This window comes from Tenrec ecaudatus, chromosome 1 (assembly GCF_050624435.1).
Source record: "Tenrec ecaudatus isolate mTenEca1 chromosome 1, mTenEca1.hap1, whole genome shotgun sequence".
Classification (NCBI taxonomy): Eukaryota; Metazoa; Chordata; class Mammalia; order Afrosoricida; family Tenrecidae; genus Tenrec; species Tenrec ecaudatus.
The window spans coordinates 99,137,080-99,146,808 of NC_134530.1; the positions used below are offsets into that span (position 1 = coordinate 99,137,080).

The 9,729-nt window shown below is 42.8% G+C and overlaps 1 pseudogene; it reads right to left on the minus strand.

Moving 5' to 3' along the window:
* Positions 1-3,189: 3,189 nt before the first annotated feature.
* Positions 3,190-3,524, minus strand: LOC142436329 (reactive oxygen species modulator 1 pseudogene; annotated as a pseudogene).
* Positions 3,525-9,729: the final 6,205 nt, after the last annotated feature.

A 9,729-nucleotide genomic window follows, 5' to 3' on the forward strand; every position in this document is an offset into this window, starting at 1 on the left:
GCTGTAGATTAGTTGGTGTGCCCTGGTAAAGAAAAGAAAAAGAAAACTGAGTCACAGAGTACCACCTTAGTCGTTAAAGCTGCTCATCATTACTTCATTTATTCTTCACAGCTACCCCTTCATTCATTACACAAATATTTCTTTAGCATCTGCAATGTGCCAAGTATTGGGGTTGGTAGATACAAGAATAGACAAAAGTGACCTTTTCTCTATCCTTGTTGTTAGGAGCCACTGAGTTGGTTTCAACTCATAGTGACCTATGCACAACAGAATGGAACACCTCTTGGTTCTGGGTCATAGTCATAATTGTTCATATATATTTTCAATACTTTTATCAGGGTCTCTTACATCTCTTATCACCATCCATACATTCATCTGGTGTGTCAAGCACATTTATACATATGTTGCCATCATCATTTTCAAAGAATTTTCTTCCCACTTGAGCCCCTGATATCAGCTCCTCATTTCTTCTCCACCCTCCCTCAACCGCCCTCCCTCACAAAGCCTTGATAAGTTATAGATTATTATTTTCATATCATATATCATCCTGTGTCACCCCACACCCACTTTTTCAGGTGTTTGTCCCCCTGAGAGGTGGTTGTAGGTTGATCCTTGTGATTAATTCCCCCATTCGCCACCCCCACCGCCCCCTAAGCCTCATTGTTGGCTCCGGGAGTGGGGGGGCATTATCTATCCTGTACTCCCTCTGTTGTGGGCTCTTGTATGTAGCAGTGTGCATGTTCTGGTCTAATTCTATTTGTAAGGTAGAATTGAGACCATGAAATAGGGGGGCTAGGCAGCACCAAAGAACTAGAGGAAAGTTATGTGTTTCATCATACTGCAACCTAACTGGCTCATTTATTCCCTGTGACCAGTCTGTAGTGGGATATCCAATTGCCTACAGATGGGCACTGGGTCTCCACTCCATGCCCCTCCCTACTCCATTCACCTTGGGTATGATTTTGTTCTGGGTTTTAGATGCCTAATATATGATCCGACACTTCATGATCTCACAGGCTGGTATACTTCTTCCATGTGGGCTTCTCAGCTAGATGGCTGCTTGTTTATCTTCAAGCTTTTAAGACCCCAGACACTATATCTTTTGACAGCTGGGCACCATCAGCTTTCTTCACCACATTTACTTATGTACCCATTTCTTCTTCAGCAATTGTGTCAGGTAGGTGAGCATCGCACATTGTCGGATTGTTAGAACACAGGGAGTTCTTGAGTCGAGGCCCAATGTCTATCTGTAACCTTAATTCTTAACATATAGATATGAGTACATAGTTCTATTCCACTCTCATTATATATATTATACACACACACACACACACACACACATATGTACATGCCTGTATTTAGGCCTCTATAGATGTCCTTTGCCTCCTGGTTCTTTCCTCTATTTCCTTTTACTTTCCTCTTGGCCCCTCATGTTCAGCCTTCATTTGGGTTTAGTAATTCCTCACTGCTACATTACCCTTGATTAAGCCCCACTAGGAATCCTATACTGTTCTCTGCATTGATTTTAGTTCACTTGTTGTTCCCTTGTCCCTGGATTGGTTTCCAACCACCCTTCCTTTCTCCCACTTCCCCTTCTCCCATCTGCCCCCAGAACCATTGGTCCCATTCTTTTCATCTCCAAATTATTTATCCCGCCTTCTTATCTAGAGAGACAGGCAGATGCATCAATAAGTGCAAAAACATGGCAAAGCCAAATAAAACAACAAAGGCAATCAAGACCAACAATACAGTATCAACAAAACAACAACAACAAATAAGGCCACTGACAAAAATGGAATGGCCTATCAACAGTTCAACGTCTTTTTATTGGCGTTTTTGAGTGTTTTATAGTAAAGTCTGATGGGGTGCCACACTCTGTGTCCAAAGTCTATTTTTTATATTCCCCGGGGATTTCATCCCTCTGCTCCCCTTGCTGTTCTGTTGTATGCCCTTGGTGTTTTGCCCCAGCGTGATGGGGTCAGATTGTGCACTATTACCACACTGTGCCTCAAATATTGTCCCACAGCCCTAGGGTTTAGTGAGGGATGTCATATCTCTTGGTGGGGCTGGCCCTATGGTCCTCTCTGTGCATTATCTGCTCTGAGCAGGAATAGCGTCCTTGGGCTTGGTGGGGCAGGATGGTCTCCCCTCCCTCGCCATCCCCTTTCATTTCTCCTGTGTGCTCTAAACAGATGCACCCCTCTCCTCAAGCTGAAGCCCCAGTGCTGTCCTCTCAAGTGCATTTTCCTGAGGGGGGGGTGGGGGTGTCCACATAGTTGGGATTGGGGCCGGCCCCACAGACCCCTCTATTGGCTCCCTGGTACATGCTAGTATATTGTATTCATATCTTGTCATGTCCACTTGAAGCCTGGTCTCTCTCTCCCTCTCCTGTGGAGATATAAACAATACCCTCCGCTTGTGTAGGTGAGTGCCCTGCTTGTCCCACCCATGGCTTTTTTGTTCACAATTTTTTGTAGTTTTATTGACATAATTTACATGTCATACAATTCAAAAGTTCAACTGTCTGATCATATCAAGAAGAATTTGTACACAATTCTTTTTTTAACAATTTATTGGGGCTCATACAACTCTTATCACAGTTCATACATATACATACATCAATTGTATAAAGCACATCCATACATTCCCTGGCCCAATCATTCTCAAAGCATTTGCTCTCCACTTAAGCCCCTTGCATCAGGTCCTCTTTTTGTTTCCCCTCCCTCGCTTTTCCCCCCTCCCTCATGAGCCCTTGATAATTTATAGATTGTTATTTTGTCATATCTTGCCCTAACCGGAGTCTCCCTTCCACCCCTTCTCTGCTGTCCCTCTCCCAGGGAAGAGGTCACATGTGGATCCTTGCTTTTTTGTTTCTCTTTCTTTCCCTCTCTAATTAGTTGGCTGCCTAATGTGTCCCTGGATTGGGTTTGGCCTCTGCCATAATTTCTGGACCGCACCCCAGGGATGTATATATATAGTAGCTTTTCCCTCATGCCCCATTTTGTTTTGTTTTTAAGTTTACCTCAGTGGACTCATGTTGTACTTGTCCTTTTGTGCTTACCTTACTTTACCTTCTTCCCATGCAACAATGTGCATCATGCGTTCATCGCTGCTTTTTAGGGGTGCGTAGTACTCCATTGTATGTATGCACCACAGCTTTTTTTCCCCCGATTACTCAAAGACTTTTATTATAGTACATGGGTTACAATTGGTGGGAGAGGATAGACAAACTAGACAACCATTGCACCAGTTAACATCGGATGCCCATCCCAGTCGCCATGAATGTGCCAAAAGTGCCACCACTCTGCATCATGGTTTTTCCAATGCTGCCCATCAGCTCCCGACCCCGCAATCCGATCCTGAGACAGGAAAAGGTGCCAAAGAGCGCCCCGGCCGCCATGACCACGGCGCAACCCATCACAAAGCCCATCTTCCCGCGGTCGAAGCAGCTGGGTTGGGACTGCCCGTAAGGACCCACGGCCACCGGCATCTCGCTTGCGGCTGCAGTCGCTCAAGTCTATGTCTCAGTGCTGCACCACAGCTTTTTGATCCATTCATCTGCTGATGGAAATTTGGGTTGTTTCCCACTCCTTGAAGTTGTGAACTGTGCCGCGATGAACTGCTCTGGTATTGAGCCCATTGTTGCAGCCACTATGTCAATCTATCTTTTCGAAGGTCTTTGTTTTCTCTCTGCCTTTATTGGACTCATAATAAGTTTAGTACTTATAATAAATTCAGAAGCAAAAAGGCCAATAAAATCAAATTATAATTTACGTTAAGCACTAGAACGAAAACAAGCAGTAGCCAAGGTCGTAATGAAATGAGAAACCCATTACACATAGGAAGATCAGGAAATATTGCTTTCAAAAAGTATTTAAGTGGATGTCCAAGGAAAAACTAGAGCAATCCATGCAGAAAATAAGACTAACTGTGGGACATCATGCGAAAAAGCACTGAAGCAGGCATCGGACGAGTTGTAATTTCACACGGGAGAGAACATCGGCATCAGCCCTCGGCTGATTCCTGACAGGTAGAGTTAGACCTGCCTCCGCCCTTTTACTGTTGAAACAATTCTAACCAACCATCTCACCATGGGATGCTCAAATTCTCTAGATTAGAACATATCAATAATGTGCTCAATAGTTTGTTGCAATCACCACACAGAATTTACAGATAACATATACTATTATGGAGTTTATTAAGGAAGTAACAATTTAAAATTCAGGGTCAGAAAAAATTCAGGATACAATTCTTCAATCCCATGAGCCTCTTCTTCGCTGTGTCTGCAGGCACTCTCTGGTCCTTGGTCCCTCCGCATGGTCTCCTCTCCCTGCTCAGGGAAATTTACAGAGTCTTTTTCCCTCTGTCAATTAAATGCCCGGAGACAGTTCACTCCACGGAATATTCCACCACTAAAACCCTCCTTATTCTTTCTCACGCCACTCTCCTCATTCTGTTGTGAGTGGGAAGCTAACTCAATCCTAATAGCAGCTGATGACAGCAATAAACAGAAAGTAGATGGCAGTTCTAAAAGGGGTGATCCGCATAAGTGAGGTTGAATCTGCAAAGACTGCCATCATTTCTCCTGTCTTCTCTCCCTACTAGCCTATTTCTATATCTACGCATAGCTTTCCAACTTCCTTTATGTACTCTGGAAGTCTGATGTGTACTTTGTCTTCTTGTGATTCTTCTAACTCAAACTACATTGAGAAAATTTATATTTATGTATAAATTATATTTATGCAGTTATATTGCAGTAGCTGTAGTTTAATAAGAATCAAATTTGACTTAAAGAACCAAAGCTCCAACAGTGCTTTCAGGCTACGGGTGAAGGAGGGAAATAGGTTATCTTTCCTTTGAATCCTGAATGACGAAGGAAATGAATTGATGATGTCAGTTTTACTAAACTAGCTAGATGTTCTGGTGTAGTTTTATTTTCTCAATAGTTTTATTAATTTAAAATTCACATCTACTTCAGTAGTTAAGTTGCTTTTAAACAGTGCTGGATATATCATCACTATCAGTTCTCATGCGCCTTCCCCCTCTTGTATTCATTATTTACTCCTCAGTTCCCCTTAATCCCTCCATCCTCAATCAATTATCACATCAGTCAGATGTATACACTTTTGTTGTGATTCATAAACAGAAACATAACAAAAACAATATAAAAGAAAGAAAAGACCACCGGTAATATTAAAATCACCCAGAGAGAAAATTTTGTCATGGAACAACCCAGGAGCAAATTCAGAGTGGGTCAAGAGGGAAGTATCCTATTATGCTGCAGTTATGCCACCCTCACGTTTACACTCATCTCTGTTATATTAAGACCATTCATGTCCCTCAACCAAGACCAGAGGGATATGCCCGAGGCCAGGTTTGCAGATAGGTTTGGGGTTCCCACTAACACCCCCCATCTACGTACTAGGTGTTCACATTTTGAGCTCTGATATCTTTCCCTTAATCATACTTGAGCTTTTTGTTTTTCACACAAATAACACAAACTAGCATCTGTGTTATTTGTTATTTGGATCAAACAGGTTGGTGTGCTTCTTCCATGTGGACTTAGTTGACTCCTCACTTAGATAATTGCTTGTTTGAAAACAAGTCTTTAAGAACCCAGAAATTATTCCAATTGATCCCCACACACCATCTGCTTTCTTCCTAGTGTAGTCTTCAGAGAAGATTACTATTTGTTTTACTTCATTAATGAACCCTGGTCATGCAGTGGTTAAGTACTAGGCAGCCAACCAAATGGTCAGTAGTTTGAACCCATCAGTTGCTCCAACAAGATGTGACAGCCTGTTTCTGTAAAGATTACAGCTTTGGAAATTCTATGAAGCAGTTCCACTTGGACAAGTAAGTTTACTGTAAGTCAGTATTGACCCAATGACAATGGGGTCTGGGGCCAGTGGACTTCAGAATGGGAATTGCTAGTACAAGTGCTGTATATGTGCATCAGTCTTCTTAGAAGTTTACAGAAAGTCTTTGCACACTATCCTCATTTAAAGCTTCACAACAATCATGTTAATGGACACTACTATGTTTGATGCTTATGAAAAAGCTAAAAGCCTTTATATTATTTACCCCAATTCACAGAGATGCTACGTTAAACTGTAGTCACCTCTAACCAGTTTTGCTGATTTCAAACTCAATACCCCTTTTCCTTTTTCACCACAAGACAGCTTTCTCTGTCACTTGAGAAGCAAACTTTGTAACATATTTTGGCTTCAACAGCTTTTTGCATATAAACTATAAATATATACTGCTTTTAATCAAAGATAAAAATGTGAGTGAGGTCCAGGTAGTATGGCAGGGGCCAGACCAAATCCAGGAGGTACATATGATAACCAACTAAAAAGGAGGTGGTTGGGAGGAAAGGGGAAAAAAAGAGACTTATGGCGGGGCAACAGGGCACTGACCCACCCAAGGGAAGGGTACTGTTTGTGTCTCCACAGGGAAAGAGGGACCAAATTTAAATCCAGTGTTTCAGGATGTGAATACAGCAGGCCAGCATGGAGAGGGGAGACAGTGGAGGGGCCTGAGGGCTCCACCCCCATACCAGCTAAGTGGACAACTGCCCCTCCCCCCAAGAAGAATTTACTTTAGAGGACAACACTGAAGCTGCAGCTCAGGGAGAGGGACATGTCTGATCAGAGCACACAGGAGCAAATGAATGGGGAGGAGGAGAGAGTGGAGCACATCCTGGTCCACCAGGCCTGGAGGACGATATCCCCGCTCCAAACAGCCAATGCACAGAGTGGACCATAGGGCTGATTCCACTATGAGACATGACGTCCCTCGCTGAACCATGACCCTGTGTGGGGGGGCAGACACTGGAGACTCAGTGTTGGCCCAAACTGACCCTGCAACACCGAGGCATAACACTAAAGGCTTGCATGCGGCAGAGCAACTGGGGGAGCAGAGCAGGGAGCTCCTGAAGGAGTGCAAAGGACAGACTCTGGGGCCAGAGCGTGGCACCCCATTGGACTTGACTGGACAACATGCCTAGAGGTCAAAGATCAGACCTTGATCTATTTACAGGTTTTCCTTTCTTTTAAAAATATTTTCTTTTTAATTAATTTATTCTTTTATGGGTCATTGGTTTTCTTTTTTGTTTTCATCATTGTGTTCAATTTTGTCGCTTTGTCTTGCTATGCCTTGTTTTTTGGTGCATATTATTATCTCTGCAGATTTATCTAGATAAGATAGGCTGGATGAACAATCTGGAGGAGAAAACCATGGGACCAATGGTTCTGGGGGGACATGGGAGAGGAGGAGGCGGGGGTAAGGAGGTGGCGTTGACAAACCAGGAACAAGTGAGCAACAAGTGATCCAAAATTAGTGGCAAGGAGTGACTGAGAGGCATGGTAGGGATTCAGCAAGGGCAATGTAACCGAGAGAAATTACTGAAACCCAAATAAAGGCTGATCATTATAGTGGGACAAGAGGAAAGTAAAGGGAAATCGAGGAAAGAATTCAGAGACAAAGGGTATTTATAGAGGTCTAAATACAGGCATGCACATATGTAAATATATTTATATAGGATGATGGGGAAATAGATCTATGTGCATATATTTATAGATTTAGTATTAAGGCAGCAGATGGATATTAGACCTCCACTCAAGTACTTACTCAATCCAAGAACATTTTGTTCTATTAAATTGTTATTCCATGGTGCACACCTTCCCAACACGGTCACTGATGACATATGTGTGCATAAGCAAATGTGGTGAAGAAAGCTGATGGTGCCAAGCTATCAAAAAATATAGCATCTGAGGTTTTAAAGGCTCGCAGGTAAACAAGAAGCCATCTAGCTCAGAAGCAAGAAAGCCCACATGGAAGAAACACACCTGCCTGTGTGATCACAAGGTGTCAAAGGGATCAGGTATCAGGCATCAAAGAACAGAAAAATCATATCACTGTAAATGAGGATGAGTGCAGAGTGGAGACCCAAAGCCCTTTTGTAGGCACCTGGACACTACTGAAGGGTCACGGGTAGGAGATGAGCCAGTCAGGGTGCAGGGTAGCAACGATGAGACATACAACTTTCCTCTAGTTCCTAAATGCTTTCTTCCCCCACTATCACCTTCCAAATTCTACCTTACAAATCTGGCTATACCAGAGGATATACACTGGTACAGATAGGAACTGGAAACACAGGGAATCCAGGACAGAATACCCCTTCAGGACCAGTGGTGAGAGTGATGATATTGGAGAGTAGAGGGAAGGTAGGGTAGAAAGGGGGAACTGATTACAAGGATCTATATATAACCTCCTCCCTGGGGGATGGACAACAGAAAAGTGGGTGAAGGGAGACATAGAACAGTGTAAGATATGACAAAATAATAACAATTTGTAAATTATCAAGGGTTCATGAGGGAGGGAGGTGGAAAATGAGGAGCTGATACCAAGGGCTCAAGTAGAAAGCAAATGTTTTTAGAATGATGATGGCAACAAATGTGCAAATGTGCTTGACACAATGGATGGATGGATTGTGACAAGAATTGTATGAACCCCCAATAAAATGATTATTTTAAATAAAGACAATGTGAAATTTAGATTCCTATATTAAATAATAAAAACAAAATGAATGAAAGAAAGAACAAAGATCCAGGGGTGAGAAGAAGCAAACCATGAAATACTCTTCAAAAGGGAATTAACATAAAGAATCCCATATAGTGTGTGTTCTGGCCAGCTATAAAACCACAGTGCCAGGTTTCTTCCCGATATATGTGGGGGAAGAGAGAAGAACATTTAGAGTGACGCGCATTTTTGTAGTCAGTAAGAAGTACGGGGTAAGTAAAGTCATATTGCTATTAGGGTTCCAGTTCAGACCAAACGAAAAAACCAAATCAACTGCCATCAAGTCTAGTCAACAGGGTGACTCTTTAGCAGAGAGAGGAACTGATGTTTGGATTTCCAGGTCTGGAAATCTTTATAGGAGCAGAAAGCCTCGTCTTTCTTCCATGGAACACTTGCTAATAGGGATCCTTGCACTCTATGCAGACATGAGCTTCTTTCAAACAGAGTAAGGTTAGGCAAGTGTCTGCAATCAGTGGATGCCTGCAGGCACATTTTTCTCAGTAATATACTTGTCTTAGTCTCAGTAGGATATCTTCAAAAGATACGATATTTTTGTCCATGAGGGGTGCTTTTGAGGTCAGGGACAAAATAACACATTAAGCAAGGCTCAAGTGGGCATTTTCCCAAATTATCAAAACTTGGTAGCGAGTTTATGGGATTGTGCCCCACATAAGATGATAGTTTATGGATGCATCACACATTTTAAGGAAGTTCAGAGATCTCAAAGATGATGCAAAAGAGGGAAGACCACTTTCTTCCACAAATCAAGAAATTATAGCTGACATCCAGAAACTGGCGAAGAAGGCCATAGAGCTACCATTGATGCAATAGCTGCTGAATTTGGGCGCTCACCTGGTTCGACATTTTGCATTTTACGTGAGCGTCCTTTAGCAAGCGCTCAGCTTGATGGACGCAGAAAGCATTACACAAAAGTCAGCACAAAAGAGCTGATCTCTCCAGCAGTCCTTAAGCAGGATAAAACCCGATGAAGACAATGCTATGAACAAATTGTACCTGGGCACGAGTCTTGGGTTTACCAATATTATCCATGGAGAGCAAGGTACAATCAAGGGGATTGGCGGGGCCCCATACATTCAAGGCAAAGAGGTCAGCTTAGACAGTTAGGGTGACTGGGTAATCTTGATT